The sequence below is a fragment of the Neovison vison genome, chromosome 4 (genome assembly GCF_020171115.1).
Source record: "Neovison vison isolate M4711 chromosome 4, ASM_NN_V1, whole genome shotgun sequence".
In the NCBI taxonomy this organism is placed as follows: Eukaryota; Metazoa; Chordata; class Mammalia; order Carnivora; family Mustelidae; genus Neogale; species Neogale vison.
In genome coordinates this window covers 176187274-176209736 of record NC_058094.1, presented here as the reverse complement: position 1 = coordinate 176209736, position 22463 = coordinate 176187274, and the positions used below count along the sequence as shown (strand labels likewise).

Genomic DNA, 22463 nt, shown 5'->3' with positions numbered 1-22463 from the left:
CTGACAGTCTTATTTTAAATCTGTACTTTTTCTATTGCATTGTGTGGAACAAGGAAAATTGTCATGAAAAATTCATTCACTGAGATCTGACCTCATTCTTTGCTTTCACCCCTGAATATACAAATCAGGCAAAATGGCATAAAGACCAATCCCCATCACTGTTTGTCTCTGTTTCCCAGAAGAGAATGGAATAGTCAGCTGATCAACAAGCACAACCTCCATATCCCCGAAGAGTGTGAAATATTAGACTAAATTGTTCCTACCTTTAGAGCTTAGGCTTTAACCTTAAAAAGTAAAACAAAATTATGCATCTCAAATGATCATTAAATATTATGAGAGCAAGTCAGGAAGACAAAAAAAAAATAACATATTTAAACATAGTTCAAAATGAGAGTTATGTGAGGGACCAGGGTTGACTCCCATATGGAGGGAGATCTTTATCCAGCCCTTGGAGATTGGGCAGCTTTCCAGTGGGCAGAGGAGAGAAGATGTGCTAATCAGAGCTATTAACATGTGTAAAGTCATGGAAGGAATAATAAAATGGAGAATTTGTGGAGTATTGAAGAGACTGGACTTGTTAAAGCAAAGATACGTTCACATAATAACTGGCGAGTGAAGATCTAATTCATCTAAATGCAATGGGACCAGTTTTTAAAATGTCCTAAAAGAGTAAGACTCTTCTGCCCTTGATTCCTAACTAAACTTGGTGAACTCTGGAGGGTAGAACTTGGTGATCAGGAGGCCAGTGCGGTTGGGCTAGGCATTGCTGCTCAAATTCAAGGCAAAACACCAGCCCATGATTCCACAATGTGTGTCTTCTTTCAAAGGAAAGATTTGGAAATCTTGGGACTTGAGGGAAGTGTAAATCAACCATCACAATCCTAACACCATTTCAAGTGACTTTCCTCTTGATGGTGCATTTGTAAGATCATAATTTCCTTGTGTTGAATTATTCTTACAGCTGCCTGACATATAAAAATAATAATGTATTTATTTAATTGGAGAAATCAGAATGACATTAAGAAATAAAAATAGATTTTGAAGATATTAAGACTTGGGTTCAAATTCTAACTCTAGCATTTGATAGTTGTTTTAAGTTTGAGTGAGTTACATTACCTCCCTGAGCAATCAGCTAACTTATCTGCAAAATAGCCATACTACTATCTATCTCATGGAGTTCAAAAATTTAAAAAGTAATATTTATATAAAAGGCTTTATACATATCAAGTGTTTAATAACCATGACTAGCCCACAGCAATGACTACATGCTAGTGCTGTATTTCTGGAAAATCAATTTTCTCTATGTGGTTTCTATTTGTATATTAATAGACATTTTATTTTTATACATTTCTGAGGGAGAGCTTCTTGTAAAGCCTTTGATGAGATTGATCTTGGACTTAAGGCTTGGTATCAGTTAAGTCATATACCCTGTCTTAGAAAATATGTAATTTTCATAACCAATTTTGAACATTAATAGTTGTGATTTAGTGTGCATGTCCCAGGGTCCTAGAAATATTTTCTAGGTCAATATTGGGATAAAAAGGTATACTTTTTTTTTGTTCTACCAAATGAAGATGTGTATTTGATTTTATCATTATTTTTGGCTGGGCTGTTGGAATTCCTAGTTCTTTCAACTTGTTTCCCACCAACTATTTTTGTATATCATTTACACTGAGGAATTAAAATAATAATGATAATAATGATATTAATAATAGTAACAATGGCAGTCTATATTCACAATATACTACATCACCTAAAAATTCCAACTGCTTTGTTGTACCATTTATCTCAGCAGATGAGTTTCTTCACTTAAGGGATGAGAACCTGAAGGGTTTAGGATTTAGCGATCAAAATCACCTGCAGAAAGAGTGCACTCATGTGTTTGTGTGTGTGTGTGTGTGTGTGTGCACATGCATGTGCTCTTATTGTGTGCAGGGGAGATGAAGAGATAAGAAACTCATACAAGGAAGTTGGTAATTGTCACTGATATGCAACGTATGCTGCATGTAGGCTGTTGTTTTCCTGATTTGGGCACAAGTTCACGATATTGTGGTCCTCTATGAGTTACAACTTATTTTCATTACTGACTGGTTTTCAGAAACTGCCAGGCATGTTGGATGGACATTCTTCTGCGGTGTTGACAATTCTTGGGAAGAGCATAACTTCTACCCTCTAGTCCCCTGGAGTCCATGGCTGTTTTCAATTCTGTGAGAACAGGTCACAAATCATAGACTCAAAGCTGGCACATACCCAAGGGAATACTTATTTTGGTTTCATCCTCACCAAATCCATCTTCTACATTATAAACTTTGTTGTGTTTTCCACATGTATCAAGTTGTGGGTGTTATATTTGGAGTATTGTCCAAATATAATACAGCATCTACATTAATTTTACTTAGAAGAGATAAGAATTCTTAAACATATAAATAGAAATAATGCAAATTGGTATAACCCACATTAGGTTAAATTATCTTAAAACATATACAAGTACTTACTACATTATTACCATGAAATAGATCGTACAGAGGTCCTGTATAATATATATAAACTAAATGTATCTATATATGTAAAGTATATGTGTATAATATATATTATATACATATTTTATATATATATATATAAATTTGTCTTAATAAACAGAATGTTATTGATAATATTTCCATAGTTGGGTGTTCAGTATTGATTGCATCTTTTGCTTCCCTCCAGAAATAATCATTTCTTCAATTTTTTATTAGCTTTAATTTTTAAATTCATTTATTTATCACAATTTGCTAAAATAACAGAAATCTGGGCTCAGGAAACAAACTCCTCAGATTTTGTTACTGAAATCTATGAGATGGTTTTATTTTGTCTCATTTTAAAGATTAGCATGAGTAATGACTATACATAAAAATTATTTGGACAATTGACACTTAAATGTACTGCAGATTCAAAGTCCTTCTGACCCAAAATTCACAAGTTTAGCTAAAATTCCCCTTTAGTTAAAATTTCCTCCTATTTTTGGAGCAGAAACAGCTCTAACACTAAAAAGCCTTATTGACTCAGCATACTCAAAATAGTCAACAAATTATTTTTTTTAAAAGGAAAGACTGTCACAAAGCAGAGGTAAATAGAACACAATGTATAATGCATTAGATACAAGAGAGACTGCATTTCACAAATACTGAAAGAGAGATGTGAAGGGATGGCATTCTGAGAATCAAGGCTTTTTTTTTTTTTTTTTTTTTTTTCCTGTACACTGAAAAAATTGGGTACTGGGGCTGTGGGAAGTTTCTTAGGTTTTTGAACTTGGATTCATGTAGAAGAGTTTGACATGCCAATCACCTACATACTATGTTTGATGATATCTTCTGGGATTCATTCTCGGGATTGTTGGTCTTATTCAGTTGCTTTACAGTCTCTGAAAAAGGTTTCTCTCACTACCTGCTGTGCATTCCAATTTACCACTGTGGGGTTTTTCTTTCCATCTTTCCCCTGAGCGCTTTTGGTTTGATTTCTTTATTCACTATGGTTGCCTCTTATCCCATGCTATCTGTTAAGCCACCAAGATGGCCTGATGCTTATCACAACAGTATATCTGTTGTACACCTTAGTCTCTTGGTTTTTGTTTGTTTGTTTGTTAGTTTTTTATTGAGAAGATAATCATATTTGTGAGAGGTCATGGCTTTATTGATAAAAATGTACATTTACCAAGTTGAATTTTTGAAATATTGAACATTTCAACATTTTCTGCAGTGGAGGAAGTATGGTATTATAGATCTATGTGCCTTGCTTTTTTCAGTGCTCCATTTTGGGGTGGCAAATAAGAAATTAGTTCTGGCTTAAGGGAAAAAATAACACTGCATAATTAGCAGGGTTTTCCATGGACTAAGAAAAGAAAGAAATATAAATAGGAAAGTGGAAAAGTGACTTTTTTAAAAGATGAGCACTATGCTAAAAATGCAAAAGAAATTGGGAGAGGGGAACGCCAAGGCCATTGAGATCTGTAAATCTAAAAAAGGCAGAGAAATCTCAGGGAGCTGTGTTGTGGGAGAGCATAGCTCAGGGCCTGGGATCTCTAGGGGTTAGGCTTATGGAGATGTTGTTGAGGTCGGTGGTAAAGACACTTAATGGGCCTGAGCAACTCTGGGTTGGGATGAGTCAAGAAGAGGAATGACAATGTAGTGTGAACAAAGTGCCACAGTAAATCAGAAGAGTCGGGTTCCTAATTCAATTCTCATGAGTCAGACGCTCATTCTCCTTAGTACTCTTTCCTGTAAGATTTAGTCAACAAATACTGATTCTACAGCTACAGCATTTTACGGTCTGAGTAAGGTTTTAAGGATCTAGCTAGGAATAAAACAATCATGATCCCTGAACTTCTGAAACTTAATCTTGAAAAATATATAGACAATGAACAAATAATGCACAGATTAACAATTACAGGTTGTGACATGTTAAACAGGAGAAATGTGAAGAATATAACTTAATGATAATGGGAGAATAAAAAAAATAATGGGTGAATCAGCAAAAACATCGCTGAAGAAGCAAAATCTTATAAAGGATATTGAGGCACTACCCAGATGAAGCTGGGGGGAAATATTGTTCAAACTGGAAGGAATAGCATGGGTAGAGACCCTCAGACAAGAAAGGTTTGATGTGTTTGAAAATCTGAAAGAAGGCCAGGATGACTGGTTTATGGCAAATGAACAGGAGGAGACAGAAGGTCCTCACTGAGGTGAAGGGACAAATGGGGGGAGAAATCACTTAAGGCTTTATATACAAGCTACAGTGTTTTGATCCCCCCTTAATTATAACAGGAGCCTATTAAAAGTAATACAATTTAGGCAGAAAAGTGACAAGATTATACTGACACTTAAAGAAGCTCGCTTGGGGCTGCATAAGTCTCAGCTGCCTGGGTGGCTCAATCAATTAAGCATCTGCCTTCAGATCAGGTCATGATCCTGGGGTCCTGGGATCAAGTCCCACATCAGGATGCTTCTCCCCCTGCCTGCCACTCTCCCTGCTCGTGCATGCTCGGTCTCTCTCTTCCTGACAAATAAATAAAATCTTTAGGAAAAAAAATTTAAAAAAGAATGAGTCTCGGATTTGGGAACTAAGCAACTGATAGGATCCCATGTATTCTTTGGAGAATTAGATGATTAGAAAAGGAAAACCTCTGTGTGTGTGTGTGTGTGTGTGTGTTGATGCATCTGTGTGTCTGTGTAGGATACAGTTGTGTAGGGTGGAAGGGTGGGAAGAGATCAAGAATCTACTTGTGATCTGTTGAGTTAAAGTCACCTGTGAGATTGGAGACATCCTGTGAACTGTCAGATGGGTCTACAGTCCAGAACACAAGACTGTGCTAGAAAGCTAAACAAGGGAGTAGTCTGTTAATACCTTAAGCACATTTAAAGATATTTTTAAAGCCACATTACTGGTTGAAACCACCCAAAACAAAACCTTTAATATAAAATTCAGAAGCTGGATCCTGATGAAGAGGTAGAAAAGAGAGACTGAGAAGTTGTGATCAGAGAACTGTGTGGAAAACCAGGAGACTGTGGTGTCAGAGAAGTCCAAAGGAGAGAGCTTCCGTGTAAGATGAGGGCTGCAACGTGGAAGTCATTGCAGATCTTAGCGAAAGCAGTTGAAGTCATGGACATATACTCCAGTGCGAAGTCTGCTAAAGATAGAGTGAGAAGTAAGAATATGGAAACAGTAAGTAAGGTGGTGAAGGGTCTGTGTAAACAGAGCAATTGATATAAAAGGATTTAGAGTCAAGGAAGGTTTTTGTTTTGAAGGGAGATTTTGGAACGCTTTTCCTTGCTGAGGTCAATAATGGAGGAGAAAATCTGAGTAGATGAAGGGTGATTGAATTTAGAGATGAAGTACAGGTTTTGTGTTGTTAAATTTTATTTTTGTATATTAAGAAAAGAAAGCAAGATGAGTATGACTGAAGATACAGTTTGTCACACTTAATGGCAAACAGTGAGTGGAATTGCTGATGGCTCTTGTGTTTTCTATCTCATCTGAGGTCTAGCATAGCTAAGGGTAAAGAAGAGAACACCATTAAAATGTTTCCTCATTCGGTTGAGAATTATAATTAAGTCACACAGTATAAACTGGATGGAAACGTAGAAATAATTCATCCTTTTACAGGTAAGTAAACTAAAGCTCAGAGACCTAGCCCTCCTGTCTGACTGTAGAACCAGGACAGAAGGGCAAGTCATCTAATTCTTAGTCCAACACAGTTCTCACAGATGCCTCAAAATATTAAGTAATCCCTAAGGAAAATGCTCAACCAAAAGGAAAATGCAGTTTTTCGGTCACTGCCTCACACTGAACAGGAATGGTCTCAAATTATTGGCACTGCTCAACTATCATGAGGATATAAGGATTTTAACAAATTTTAAGGGACTCCTCCCAGTTGGGAGTTTCAAGGAAACAGTTTTCTTCAGAAACTTTGGCATGTTCTCCATGGTGCTTTTCCAAAGCAACAGGGAAATTGAAGGTAATTTTTAAAGGTTAGCTAGTATTTCTAAACCCACAAGAGCTAGTCATCCATTAGGTAAGCAAGCAAACTGTGCTCAAGAAGCCTTTAAAAAAGAGACTCCAAAGCTCATTTATCAAACTATACACATTTGAAGAGCTTGGACAGGGAATGTCAAGGTCCTGTTGTTCTGAATATTTTCTGTCTGAGGGTTTTCTTTTTAATTCGAACATATAGAAATCCTAATTAACAATTGGATTTAGTACATAATTTTCCTGAAGCAAGTAGGAACAAATGTGTGTGTGTGTGTGCGCGTGTGTGTGTGTAGTATGCCTTCATTCAATACTGTTTTTAAAAAATGTCAAAATATTTTATAAAAATAGATGACTTTTAAAAGGCTGTATTAACCTGTACCCCTGAAGCAAATAATACATTATGTGTTAATTAAAAAGGCCATATTAAAAAAAGTACACTTTTCCATAAATGCATCCTTGACTATAGTTATAGCAGAGTGTATTTACTAGTGATAGGGTAAGATGAATTTTCTATTGTGACGTTAAGACATTTTCCTTCTTATGAAAGAAAATCAGTATTCACCACCTTTATACCCTAATCACTTATAAAGTAAATGATTTTCTCAAAGGGACAGTTTTTTTGAGAAAGAAATATAACTTTAACTGATTTTGCTAATGTCTTTTCAGCTGTAGCTGGAGGTATCACCAAACATCTTAGGGACCCAGACATGCAAAAAAGTCTTAGAGGGATATATGAAGAGTTGAGGAAGTTTCAAGGTAAAAGTATTAGATGAGTTAAAAGATAGAAGTTTGGCAGACATCCCCCAATGGCTTATCAGGAAAGCCAGGCCCTTGAAAATAAGTTGCCTCTAGAGCTCACACATAACTGAAATTAACTAATTTAGGAAGGCTTCCTGTCTTCTGGGTGATTAGATATTTGGGAGGAAGGGGTGCCTGAGTAGCTCAGTTGGTTAAGCCTCAGACTCTTGGTTTTGGTTCAGGTCATGATTTCAAGGCCCTGGGATCAAGCCCCATGTCGGCCTCTATGCTCAGTGAATGAAGAATTTGCTTGAAGGTTCTCTATCTCCCTCTGCCCCATTCCTCTGTTCACAGGCTCGCTTGCTCGCTCTCTCCCTCTCTCTAAAAAAAAAAGAGAAAGAAAGAAAGAAAGAAAGAAAGAAAGAAAGAAAGAAAGAAGGAAAGAAAGAAAGAAAAAGATACTTAGGGTGGAAACTGTCTTCTTCAACTTGTGACCATAACTAGAATTAGGTATCATCTAGATTTGCACAAATAGAGTAGCCATTAGCCACATATATCTGTTAACCACTTTAAATGTAGCTGATCTAAGTTGAGATGTCCCATAAGTATAAAATATACACTTGGATTTCAAGGATTGAGTATGGAAAAAAGAACTATTAAATATTTCAGTTGTTTAATGTTGAGTCTATGGAGAAATGGTAATAACTTGAATATATTGAGTTGAATAAAATATATTATTTTTCATCTTTTTCTTTTTTAAGGTAACTATAAGAAACTGCAAAGTTGTATAAGAGACTCAAATCTTTGGCTTATGTTAGATTTCTAATTTCTCTCATCTAGATACATTTTTCCTATGAAGAGAAGTAATTATCTAGTCAGAAAATCTTCATGCTTTGTTTATCTAAGATGGATGAGGAAAGCCTTCAAGACAATTTGAGTTATTAGTGAACTGGAAGGCTAAATTGACTTAGTTGACTAGTAGAGACAGCAGAAACTGCTAAGTTTTCCATTGGTATTTCCCAAAATGGACACCCAAGTTACTTGCCCCCATGACAAAGTGTTTCAGTCTTTCTTGTTGAAATGGTGAAATCCAAGTCTGCGGGTGAATTTTCATTAAGAGGATTACAGGTATCATTTGCCAAGTACCAAAAGTGTTTTGAGAGAAGAGAGGATTTTCCCACTTCTTCTACTAACTGGAAATTCAACCATTCATTCATCCATTCATCAGCAAGTATTCATTGAACTTTTTGTATGTGTGAGGTCCTGTGTTAGTGCTAAAGTTTTAAAGATTACAAATATGTAACACCTGACTAACAGTTCAGAACCTTTTGGAATGACAGATGGGTAGTGAATAATTACCACAGAATATGATCAGTACATCAGTATTACAAGAGACTTGAATATAATATATTTTGTTAGGTTCTGACTAGGAGTGCATTGAGGGGTTGAAAAGACTTCACCGACCAACTTAATATATTTACAGGATCTTGAGGTTTAAGAAAAAAATTTCCAATTAGGGGGAGAATATAAACTTTTATCGGCACCCACCATGTACCACAGGAAGAGCACTTTCACCTGGATTGTTTCTTTTGATCCATAACCATATGATATTAGTATTAGTCTCCTCATTTCTGTAAAGGGAATGGAGAATATCATTTCATTACAAATGGCATATTCTGTGTCAGAGAACTGTGATAGTGTCGTGGTAGATACTTAAAAAATACCTCATAAATACTGGGAAATGTCTGCTAAAAATGAGTGGAGGGAGAAAACAGGGCCACTTAGATTAGTGATCAGAGAGTGTCAGAGCAAGAAGGAACGCAGGAATCCCATCTAATCCAACTCCCTCACTTTAAAAGTTAAGCCCAGGAGAATTTAGTTGAGGTGCCTAATGCAGTTAAAATGACAAAGGAGGACTGAATGGGAGCATAGGGTTCTGTTCTAAAGTACAGACTTTTCTCAAGAGTCTCTGATCATAACCTCTCAGCCCGGGAATTACAAAGAAGAGTTCCATCAAAAGATGCACTTTGGTAACAACACTTACCAAGCCCTACTATCATTTACTTTAAGTCTTCAGCTTCTTTATATAAGATTCCTTTGTGTATTCTCCTGTTTAGAGTTGCAATTACAATATTTTTGATAATGTTTTCACATCATCTCCCTTTTTAAAAAATTCTAATAATTCTCCCTAACCTTTCCTTGTTTTCCTAAATATTTGCTACTTTAACAAGACGTTTAACAGGATCTTCTTGAGGCAGTTGTGGTAATACAAAGCCTCAAGATATACAGGACCCTAGAGCTTCCCAATTAATCAATTTGACAATTACTGGTTTTACTTTAAATGAAGTACTTTGTTGCTAATTTGGAGGTAGATAGAGATAATTATCTGTACTCTGGATCCAGGAGCTTTACAGCCGATAGCACAGACGTATGCAAACAAAACAAAACAAAACAAAGAAACAGATATTGAACATTTAAATCTTTCTAAGTGCTTTGACCCAGTTGTTTTATCCAGTTATTTACAGCAGTTCTATGAAGTGTGTTCTCTTACGCATTCAATTAAAGAGAAAACTGTGGCACATAATTTAAGAAAATTCCTCAAAGTCACAGAGATTGAAAATGATGAAACCATGATTCAAACCCAGCCCATTTGACTGTAGAGAAGCCATTCTTATCCCTAAACTATATTGTCTCCTACTAAATCCAAATAAATACGGTTAAATACAGAATGCAGTGTAGGAACATCCTGTGGATACACAAAGGAAAGTAAAGAGAGACAGAAGACTTCATGGAGGATGTGCCTTTGGTGGCACGTCTGAAAAAATAAAGTAGTGAGGGCTTATTGGGAAGGGAAGAAGGAAAGGCATTCCAGACTGGCAGAGACATGATGCACAGAGAGCTTGAGAATCGTTAAAAGCATGTTGGCTTCAGAACATACAATATGCAGAAAGAAGAGAATATAGAGAGGTAGGCTTGACCTAACTGTAGGGAACTTGAGGAATATAGAGTATACTATGGAATTTGAATTGCATACTTTTTAAGAAATAGATGGTTCTAAGAATGTTTTAAAGGTTCTGAGGATAGAAGTAACATGAGTCAACATGTATTTTAGGAATAATCACCTAGGCAGCAGTGTGAAGAATTAGAGCCAGGGGGATTATGTACATCTTTCAGGTTAAAATTTAGAATCAGAAGGAAGCTTACTTTAGGCACAATGGAAATAAAAAGGGCATACATGAGAAATTTTATGGAGGCAGATTCAAGATGACTTGGTGGGAAACAGCTATGAAAAATAAGAGTTGAAGAGATTGGAAATTAAGGCTGACTCTCTGCCCTGGTTAAAGAGAATGAGAGTATACTGTGCTCAGAAAAACAAAAACAGAGGCAGGTCTGTAGGGCAAGAAAACAAATTAAGTTTAGACAAGCTGTGCATCTTTGATTCATTTATTCATGAAATATTCATCCATCAATTTATAATAGACCTTATGTTATATTCTAGAGTTACTGTAAAGAACAAGAAGATAATGTTCCTGCCTTCAAGACACAGTCTGTGGTAGGGATGCAAACATTAAACAAATAAATATACAAGCAAGTATTTAATCATGATGATACAAAGGGGAAAAGTCAGAGTGCTGTAAGAGCTTAAAATGGGAACTCAGTCCAGACAGTTCAGAGGGGGTCATCTATGAAGAAGTAATATTTAGGTAATATTAAAATTGGAATAACAGTTAGCCAGTCAGAGATGAATAGTAGTATTTCAGGCTATGAAAACATCAGATGTCAAGTCTTTGAGGAAGAAGGAATTTGATGAGTTCCAAGAAGTTAAGAGAGAAATCAATGAAGACTGAGGCTGTAAAGGAAAGCAGATTATGAAACACTTCATAGACCATGTAAAGATTTTGAGTTTTTTCTTAAAGGCAATGGAATAAAATTGAAATATTTGGAATGTGGAAGTAACAAGTTCAGAGAAAAGTGGGTTTGATGAAGGCAAGGATAAAAAAAAACAAACTCGGAAGCTTTTGCTATAATACAGTTGAGAGATGATAGTGGTTTAGAACAGAGTGAAAGCAATGGGAGTGAACAGAAGCACATCTATTTCAGCTATATTCTGAAGACAAAAAGAATACTGTGTGGTTCACTGACATACATAAGAGTTTGAATGAGGTGTCAGTAAAGAGTCCCAGATGTCAAGAGTGAGAACTCAGTGGATGGCTATACTATTTCCAGAATTGAGAAGTTTTGGAGGAGGATAATATCTTCAGGGGGATGATAACAGTATTTTCAGGAGAATATTTTCTCAGTATCTTCAAGAAATGATTAGGACGTTCTGAGTGCCAAGTACTTTTGTGAGGCACCTCAGTGCCTGATTTTTTCTGGTTGATTTTTTCTGGAATGGAAGAGGAAGGTCTTTGGTCATGGTGCTGATCAAGCAGTAGGTTCTCACTAATTGTTTGTTGAATAAGTAATACATATAATTTTTATTCCTACCTTCAGTAAAATTGCTCATTCCAAGATTATCAATGACTAGCAGTTGACTAGCAGTTCTTGGATCACACCATCACCATGCCTAAGCCAGTGGAAAAGATAGTCTGCCTCCCTGAATGACGAAACAAAATTTCTAGAATTTATTCTCATTCCCTCTGGTTGGCCTTACTTGTATCTTGTGGTCATCTCTGAAGCAATCGCTGTGACGAGGAGGACAGAACATCCAATTCATTAAAGCTGGTTCACAGGGCTGTGGGAGGTAGGAAACACATGACTGAAAGTGAGGGACAGTGACTTCCTCAGCAGAAAAAAAGAGGTAGGATTGCCAGAAAATGGGTAAATAAATTATAAAGACCAAAATAATGGATTTCTGCCACCAAATATAATAACTGAAGCAGTAGAAGTGAATAAAGAAAGATAAAAATGTGTAGTTTGATATTGGGGGAAGGGCATCTTTGTGAAAAATACAGTTAGAACTCTGTTTCTGAGTTCAGATGGAGGCCAGTACTCGATGTATAGATGTGAGTTTTTGGCAGAGAAGTAGTAGTGAAAGCTGCGAAGAGTACAGAGTGAGAACTGACCCTTCAGCAATACCAGCAGAGAGTAAGGGTAGGAGAAAATGAACCCAATGGTGGGACTGATGAGTGAAGGACAGAAAAGGAGGAGGGCAGTCAGGGGTGTGGAATGGAATCCTGTGCAGAGACTATTCCAAAAATAAAAGAATAGTCAGTAGAGTATCATTGATAATCTTGGAATGAGCAATTTTACTGAAGGTAGGAATAAAAACTATATGTATTACTTTATTCAACAAACAATTAGTGAGAACCTACTGCTTGATCAGCACCATGACCAAAGACCTTCCTCTTCCATTCCAACAATTTCCTAAGTGTGTACTGTACACCAGGGACCATTCTAAGTATTCTGTTTGGGAGCAGGGTCTTGGTGGTAGTTATAAATATGAAAAACATCTCTCAAGGAGCTTAATGTCTAGTGATACAGGTAATAAACATGAAAATAACTGAATCAAAATGTAACAAGTTCCAAAAAGATGCACACAAGATACTATGAGAAATCAGAAAAAAAAGTGGAATCACATCTGGTCAGAAAACTTGAGATGGGCCCTGGAGAATAGGTAAGAATAAGAACAGAATTTTGTAAGTGGAAAAGTGGATATAAGCAAAGATGATACAGTGAATATATACAAGGATTATTAAGTCCAGTTTGGCTGTAGGGTATCAGCAGGGGTTTGCAAACTGGATTGGAACTAGCCATCTAGGCTCTGATAACAAGCCAAGACATTTGATGAGTCATTAAAAAAAAATTGTATGAAGGAGTGAGATACTAAAAATCATGCTTAGAATGGACTTCAAATGATGTTCCGGAAAGAGAGGCAGAGAGGTTCTCTAGAAAGCTCTTAGATAATCCAGGGGATTATCTGGCTGGCGAGGGCCTGAATGAAATAAGAGGTCCACTGTGGGTGTGGAATTCATGGCACACAGTTACTGGATTGGTAGAAATGATACGGAAAGGGAGGGAATCAAAAGTACCTCTGAGTTTTGTGAAAATAGTGGTTAGACTGATAGAAACAAGAGAGGAATGAGGGGAAGCAGATTTGAAACTCCTATTTTGTGAGCATAATCTCCCTGCTGGATCTCTTTTGTTGACTCCCATGCATCTGGCTGTGAGCACACTGAGCTGTAGAATGATTGTAGGCTGAGCTAAAAATAGATGACGCTTTCATGGTGACCAACATCCTGTGTTATTCTCTGGTCTCTTGGAACATGGACCCACTTTAGACGTGTCATTTTGCTTTGAAATACCACGTGCAGCGGCAAACATTATTGGGAACACTTAGAAGACTTTCTCCACATCAAATAGAAATTAATACATCTGATAATTACTTTCTAAAAGATACTCCACTAGTAAGCCTTAAAGTCTTGTTAATTGCTGCTCCTCATATCACTGCTGGAAATTAGAGAAAACAATAGTGCATACATCAGTGGGTACATACTGATTTGATATGGAACAACCCACCTCCATGAGGGAGGGAACAAGAGCAAAGTTACACACAGTTTTTGGCCCATGGCAAGATTCTGTGAATGAGAACAAAACAAAACAAAACAAAGAATGAATATCTAAAATATGTTTTTATAATTCCTATCAGGAATTCAGATACTGGTCTGTACTTATCAGAAACTAAATATATATATATATAATTTTAATAATTTTATTAATAACTTCACTTATTTGTGGTATATTGGGTACTAGAAATTATACCAAGTGTATCATAAACATCATAAACATCATCTCATTAATCCTTTTAATAGCACTGCAAGGCAAGTTTTAAGATACTTGTAGCAGTGGGCCTATTTTACAGATGGGGAAGTTGAGATTCAGAGAGTTTAAGTAGATGCTAGAAGTCCCACTAATATGTGTGGCATAGCCAAATTTAAAGCCCATGTTTTCCTTACTCCAAAGTCTGTACTCCGAACCGTTATGCTATATATAGAAAGATATGCAGTATCTTTTAAGCTCTGCCCATAAAGAACAGTACTGATTCTAAATCCCAGACCCTAGTCGACAGCACCCACCAACTAACCTATCCCCAGATTGAGAAATGTCCTGGGGCCTACATATGACTCCTCTAATGTTCCAGAGTACCCAGCAAATTCAATATGAAAAGCCATCACAAACGCCTTTTTCCTACTTGTAATCTCATTCTGCCAGCTGATGCATAACCATCACACTATCTATCTTGTCAGGGCAAAGGGGTTATTTTCTCTCCCAATATATGTGTTTCCTCTTCATGCGATTTAGCAGAAAAATCATGCCAACCCCCTTCTTCCTACTTCTGCACTAAAACCCAAAATAACCGTAATATCCCTTTTATCCAATTGGATGTTCTTCTTACTGTTTCCCCCTGAAATCAGAGTAAATCTTAAAATCACGTTACATTTTAACCAGTCCCTTCAGCGTGTTCCAGCCACTGTAGTTACTCCTCACAGACCTTCGGGAACAAAACACTATTCACGGAAACGAGCATTATGAAATTGTAATCTTTAAAACAAATATTTGAAAAGACATAATACATGATTGTTCCTCCTTCACAGATCCTGAAGCTGTACTTTGGTTACAAATTGTGCAAGCCTCACTTTATTTCTGAGGGAATGATGTCATTTCTTTTGGGCTCTGTAAATTATACAACTACTCATAAAGGAAAGGAAATGGATAGTGGATGGTGTTTGTTTATAGACTTCTACACGTTGTAGGCCCAGTATATTTTAATCTGTGTTGTGCTTTCCGAGAGTACAAAATGGCCGGCAACTGGTATAGAACACCACAGGGCCCGCGCTTAAAAGTGTCTCCCACTCGACAGCCAGTCTTGGTAGGTAAGGGCTGATGCGTGTTGGATCTCGTGAGATGAAGATACCATCAGGGAGGGCAAATGTTATGGGCCAGAAGTAATAATGGTTAAGAACATCAAAGAGCTGGAAATTTGTTAGAAAGAAATCTCCTGGCTAAAAGAAGGTGGTCTGCCAATTTATTGATTTGCTTACCAGGCTATTCCATGGCTGGCATTTTTTTCTTAAAGAGACACAGAGACAGTGGGGTACTGGGGTGGCTCAAGTCAGTTAAGTGTCCGACTTTTGATTGCAGCTCAGGTCTTGATCTCAGGGTTATATGAGTTTAAGGCCCGCACCGGGCTCCATGCTGGGTGTGGAACCTACTTTAAAAAGTAAAAAGCGATAGAGAGAAAGGGAGAGAGAGAGTCAACAGAAGGTGTAAGAAAGAATGGTGACAAAGATGGCTGAGAAACCGAGCATGCTTGCCCTAGAGAAAACACAAGGTTAAATGGTGTATTTGTCATACGCGGGGGCAGTGGGTGGGTATCACAGGCATAAAGGCTTCAGGCTTAATGAAAGAAAAAACTTTCTGACAATCAGAATGACTTTAAGTTGAAAAATCCCGCCTCCCTTAGTGAAAGAGCTCCATCATAAACTGGAAAGACTCTTGTCAAGTCAGAATTGCAAATAATATTGATGTTGGACACCTTAGGATTCACTGGCATTCTAGTTTCCAACACAACAGATGGAGCTTAGCCTCAGTAAGCAGAACTGTTTGTGAAAGTTGTTTATTTGGAAGAAAGAGGATTAAGGAAGGAGGGGAATCTGGAGGAGCTGTTAATGAATACAAGGCAAACTCACAAAAAACCTTGACCTTCACTTTCCCTGAAACCAGGACTCTCCAGGACATTTAGCACTGCTCTGGATTATTATAGAGGATTCTCACATACACAAAAAGCAGGAAAATGGTGTTTTTCCTACATGGATACTAATTTTTTGTGTGTAAAACCCACCCAAGTTATAGGATGGATTTTAAATGGATGCCCTTTGGGGATTCTGTGACTTAATTCAGATAAATCATTCACATGGTGGGAACTTAAAAGCCATCAAGTAAAATATTTTGATGAGCTCTTTCCAAAGTATACTTTATGAGGAGGTTCTCTATCACTTTTAAGAAAGTTGCCTCTGTTGCCTTTTTTCCTGTCTTTTTATGTTCATTAATTCCTAAATGCTAACGCCATAGATCAACATGGCATCTTGTGATCAGAACAAAGTTCTGGAAAGATTAAATGAAACGTCCTATTATTTTATAAAACTTTCATTAGAGAATTGGGAAAATATAAAAGAGCCAAAATGACATTAAAATGACCAGTGATCCCACCACTCAGACAAAGTCACTGTTTACATTGTGATATTATTGCCCTGGCTTTGCATGTATGAAAATAATAATTTTTGCAACATAAGAACAAAATGTGCCTAGTTTTGTAGTCTGCTATTTTGTTAAAATGGTGTTGTAGCATTTCATCATGGCCTAACATATTCTAAAATATGAAAAATACCATGATTTCAAGTCCTAAATTTTAGTACCTTAGTTCAGTCTTCTGCTTTCACATAGTTCCATACAATTATTTAAGACTACTATTACCTGCACCTCCCCAAAAAAGGTTTGTCTTAGTTCATTTTGGTAGACTACTTTAACTTTCTACCTGACTTTAAAGCTAAACTAAATATATTCTTTATGACCATAAACTCCTTTCTTTTTCTTGTCTCTATCTATATTGGAGAGTTAAACATCCTTAGAATTTTAATATTCCCTTTTGATCCTGAAAATCAGCAATCTTTTGACTGCTTTCTTCTTTAGAATAATAATACCATTGTCAGAAAGGTAGGATGAGACAGGGAAGAGTGCACACACTTGGGCGTCAGAGTGATCAGGATTTGAATTCTGCTTCTGCCATTTCTTAGCTGTATACTCCCGGGGTCTCTTTTGTAAGATCACTTAGACTTCTCTGGACCTTCGCTTAGTCTTCTGTGAAATGGACTGTACATGTGGATTGAGAAAACATGCTTGAAGTTTCTTGATTATTATAATCCCACGCTAATACTTATTGATTATAAGTTCCCTTCTATTTACAGTTTGATAAGCCATCCTGTCTGTTCTTTCCAAGCTCTGAAATTATCCGATTTTGGTCAGCCACACAGCGAACACCTCTGAAGCTGTAGGTTGAATGGAGGAAACTGGAAACTTTTCTATTGTCTTTACCTGTGACCTTTATTCTAACGGGAAATCCACAGAACTGAATGATATCCAAGACAATAATTAATAATAGTAATAATAAATATATTTATTTATTGGAAATAAATGTATTACATGAAAAGGTTAATTAATTGAAAGGAGAAATTTTTTTAAAGAACTGCTCCCATATAGAAGACAGACCACGACTGAAGTTAAATTGAAAAACAGGGCTGTGAATTAATTGGTAGCTACTGCCACCAAGTGGTAGGAGAATACTTCTTTAAAGACTAGGATCCAGTAGCCTTTAGGGGGAAAAGTTCCCTTACCACAATTTGGTAATTTATCTGTGGACCTTCCTTCATCTGTTCCCATTGCATCACTACCCTAACAAAGAGTTGGGGTAAAATTATTATTAGAAAATCCTAAATTAGTTCAGCTGCTAGAGTTAGAAAGGCCAGTGTTGGAATACCGCTTGTACCAAATGCCAGTGGTATGCTTTGAAAAATTTGTCTGAGGATCAATTTTCTCAACTGAATATGTGACTTAAATTAGGTGATGTGTTTAAAATGTTTAGCCCAGAGCCTGATATCTAGCAAGGGCTCAACAAATGTTATCTCTTATCTTTTTGATAATGGCCATCCTAATGAGCATGAGGTAGTATCTCATTATGGCTTTAATTTGCATTTCCTTAATGACTAGTAATGATGAGCATCTGTTCGCGTACATGTTGTCCTTATAGAAATGTCGATTCAGGTCCTTTGCCTGTTTTTTAATTGTTTTGCTTGGTTTGGTTTTAGTTTTTAATATATTGAATTGTATGTGTTTTTTAATATATTTTGGTTATATATTTAGATATTCTGGATATTAATCCCTTATCAGATATATGATTGCAAATTTTCTTCCCCATTCTGTAGGTTCTCTTTTCACTTTGTTGACAGTTTCTTTTGCTGTGCAGTTGCCTTTTTAGTTTGATCTAGTCCCACGTGTTTATTTTTTATTTTGTTGTAGGTGCTTTAAGTGTCATACTCAAAAAATCATTATCAAGATCCATGTTAAACAGATTTCTTCCTATACTTTCTTCTAGAAGTTTCATGGTTTTAGGTTTTACATTGAAGTCTTTAATGCATTTTGAGTTACTTTTTGTGAGTGGTAAGATAGTTTCATTCTTTTACATGTGACTATCCAATTATCTCAGCACCATTTATTTCTCTGTTGAACATCTTGTCAAATAGTAGTTGAGTGTATATGCGTCAGCTTATTTCTGGGCTCATGAGTCTATTCTATTGTTCTGTTTTTCTGTTTTAATGCCAGTACCATACTGTTTTGATGACTATCACTTTATAGTACCTGCAGAATTCAGGAAGTGTGATGCCTCCTGCTTTGTCCTTTTTATCTCAGGATTTGTTTGGCTATTTGGAGTCTTTTTTTTTTTTTTTTTAAAGATTTTATTTATTTATTTGAGAGAGAGAGACAGTGAGAGAGAGCATGAGCGAGGAGAAGGTCAGAGAGCGAAGCAGACTCCCCATGGAGCTGGGAGCCTGATGCGGGACTCGATCCCGGGACTCCAGGATCACGCCCTGAGCCGAAGGCAGTCGTCCAACCAACTGAGCCACCCAGGCGTCCCTATTTGGAGTCTTTTTAGGTATCAGTTATAATGTCTCTCTCTTTTTTTTTTTTCATTTATTATTTGTTTATTGGGTCCTTTCTCTTTTCCTTGATTAGTCTAAGTAAGGGTTTATCTATTTTGTTTATCTTTTCAAAGAACCAATTCTTAGTTTGGTTCATCTTTTCTATTGCTTTTCCATTCTCTCCTACATTTGTTTCTGCTCTAATCTCTATTATATCCTTTCTTCTGCTGACTTTGGGCTCCACATCTGGTACTAGCTTTGCTCTAGGGGCGTTCAGCTCTGCCTTCCTGCTCTCTGCTTGAGTGCCACTGGGCCGTACAGCTTCAGGGCTTGTTGCCAGCCGTTCTGGTCAGATGGGCCCAGAAAACACTCCCCACAGCAGGGAAGGCTGTGAATCAGCTCTCTCCCTGTGCATGGGCAAATCGGGCTCTAGGGCCGGCAGAACTCCTCACTGGGTATCTGAATCAGGCATATCTGCACCCTGTTGAGTTCCCTGGTTAGTTTGTGTGTGCCCCTGACCTGGTTCTACAGGTGGACAGAGATGGTGGTTGGGTTCCCTTGGGCAATACCAGCTCAGGTACAAACTCATTCTACTGAGATCCGTGTGCTGGTGGTTGCAAACCTCTCCCCTGCTTCTCTATCACAGTCACATTCCTGATGGTTAAATCCCCTAGATTTCCCCTTTAATCCCCATGGTATGAGGTCAGAGTAGGGGCTCCCACAAAATGACCCACAGTGCTGGTAGGGTTGGTTATCCCTTCTGGGTTCTCTTTTTTCTCGCTGGAGGAACCAGAGGCTCATGCAAGACTTGGCTTCACGGTGACGTGTGGTCTGGGGGAGGGGCAATGTGGTCAATATGTCGCTGCCTTTCTTACCCTACAAATATAGTCTATCTTGGTCTCTGTGGGGCCGTGGGGTGCTTCAGTCTCACCCCCGTGTTCCACAGTTCTTTCAGTGGGATCTTCCTGAATAGCTGTTACTTCTTCTCACGAGGGGGAGCAAAGTCAGGATCAATCTATATCACCATCTTGATCACGTCACCCTAAGTTCTAAATCTAGATCTGGCTGTAGTTCCTTCCTGCTGAGGTTCTAGGCAAAGTATTAAAATCCCCCAACTCCCACAGCACTATAAAGAATATAAATTAACTAATGTTTTGGCAAGTGGCCTAAACTATAAAATCTGTCTGTGGATGCCAGTTATAATAGATGCCGTAAAGAGTCATCTATTATTAACCTTAAATAAAAAGAAAGGTAAAAATAGCACGGCTGTTTCTGCACTTACAGTAAATTGTTACCTGGCTTTCTATATTCGGTAGTGGCAATTAACCATACCTGTATACATTGTCCTGGCTAATTTATGGTCACAACAGCAAACAGCCCAAGATGCTGAGGAGCCTGAAATGTCTTCTGTTGCATCAGAGGTAGATTGCAGTGCCACTTCTGGTCACTACACTCCACTTCTTTGAAAATGGATCCTGTAGCCATGTGGTAAATCTCAATCAGAATGTCAGTATATTTCATAGAATCCTACTTCAATCTCTTGTCAGAACTGTACTCTGCACCCTCAGAGGTGGCCATTCAGTCACTCTCCAAACATTCCCGGAGGGACCTCATTCCTGTTCTGAGGAAGCCCAGGCTACATTGTGGACATCTACTCATAAGAAAAATGCTCCTGGTAATGAGTGGAAATCTCCCTCTGTCTAACTCCTAGCCATTATTCTTGATTACAACACTTCAATCCAGAAATTATAGGCAACACTTTCAACCAACCCCATTTCCCAGATACTCCAATGAACAGAATTTTTGATAGTCCTGTTCCAACCTATGAATATGCATGTCCTACAGGACCGAATGTACCTGTTCTTTATGATTTATCTTTCCTCAATCAGCTAATCTCATAGATAGGCATTTTTATGGTCTCGGTATTTTAAAATGAATAAAAATAAAGGTCCTCAAAGTTATTTCATGAAATCTGGATAGAAATCAGAATGAAGGGCTCCTGGGTGGCTCAGTGGGTAAAGCCTCTGCCTTTGGCTCAGGTCATGATCTCAGGGTCCTGGGATCAAGCCCCGCATCGGCCTCTCTGTTCAGCGGGGAGCCTGCTTCCTCTTCTCTCTCTGCCTGCCTCTCTGCTTACTTGTGATCTCTCTCTGTCAAATAAATAAATAAAATCTTAAAAAAAAAGAAAAGAAAGAAATCAGAATGAAATGCAAAAAAAAAAAAAAATCACCATTTTTATCAAATTAACTCATAGAATCCTCAAAAGAATAATTTTAATTGGGTGGTGTTGAACCCGAAAGTGGCCCCTGACACTTTCTCTCCAGAAGTTTGGTATCCTCTTGGAATCATCGGTCCTGGGTCCTTCAGATGGGAAGTGGGATGGCCCAGGGCCTTCAGAGCTGACAAGCTATGCATCAGGAAGGGGACCACTGCTGTGTGTCTTACAATGCCTTCCTTAATGTTGCTCTTGTACCCTCTTTGATTTTTTTTTTTATCAAGTTCTTTTGAAAATATCGGCTTATTTTAGTTATATTAAGGTGATAGACAGGGACTTAACTTACTTTAGGTTATATCCACAGCTGAGGCCAAGAATGATAGTGACTGTGAGGAAAAAGAGAACACAAATTCCAAAGGCAGTATCGTAGCCAATGAGGTTTATCCGAGGCACGATTATTGCTAATTGAAAACTAAGGTGATAGTCATTCTTTTTTTGTTTAAATTTTTAAATTTTTTTATTAATATATAATGTATTGTTTGCCCCAAAGGGTACAGGGTACAAAAAACACATTTTTGGACAAGGTGTTTCTAATTTACTTAGAGCTAACATGAAATGGGGTATAATGCACAATAAGTAATAATTTGGGAACCCCCATGTTCTGCTCTCATTGAACTTCTGCCACTGACTTACTGTATGATTTTTTTGGCTTCTTAATTCCTCCCCCCACAAAGTGGAAATAGTAGAGTGGTTGTTTTAGCCTTCCCAGAAATACTGGGAGAGAGAACCCAAATAGTATGTGTTGTGAACTTCTGAAAAAGTAAACTTTGGAAATTTGAGAATTTATCCCATCAGAATACTTGAGAAAGTGTATCCATTTGGGGTCCTTTAACAGGAATCAAACTAAAAGAACTGGAAGATGAGGGTAAAGGTCTGTCTGCTAAGATATCTTGTAAACTTTCTTCCAGTAAGGCAAATAATCTTTGTGCTGAAGGATCTTGCTGGAGAGTGCAGCATTTAATATTTTCTCCAGAGCCCATTACCCATGTCTGTTTTTTAATGCTCCCAAATTGTTTCTTTTTTCTACTTTATTATTTCTTCCTACAATCTTTGTGGGTTTTTAGGTAAAAGCACACCTTAATTCTAGGAAATGGAAAATATGTCAGGCTTAATCTTTTTGCCCCTTTAAGAGCCAGTACCTAATGTCTGGCTCTCTGATGTAACATTTTCTTATTCACTGTAGTATCACCTTTTAATACTATGAAGACTGTCCATGCAACTTCACTGGGATAAGACAGCTGCTGAATAATAAA

The 22463-nt window shown here is 37.4% G+C and overlaps 1 protein-coding gene and 1 pseudogene across 5 annotated transcripts in view; both read left to right on the top strand.

Annotated features, from left to right (window-relative positions):
* The window catches only part of TMEM196 (transmembrane protein 196), a 53057-nt gene that overhangs the window by 8422 nt on the left and 22172 nt on the right, over positions 1–22463 (top strand). The gene's annotated exons all lie outside the window — the stretch shown is intronic.
* Positions 21554–21676, top strand: LOC122905661 (annotated as a pseudogene).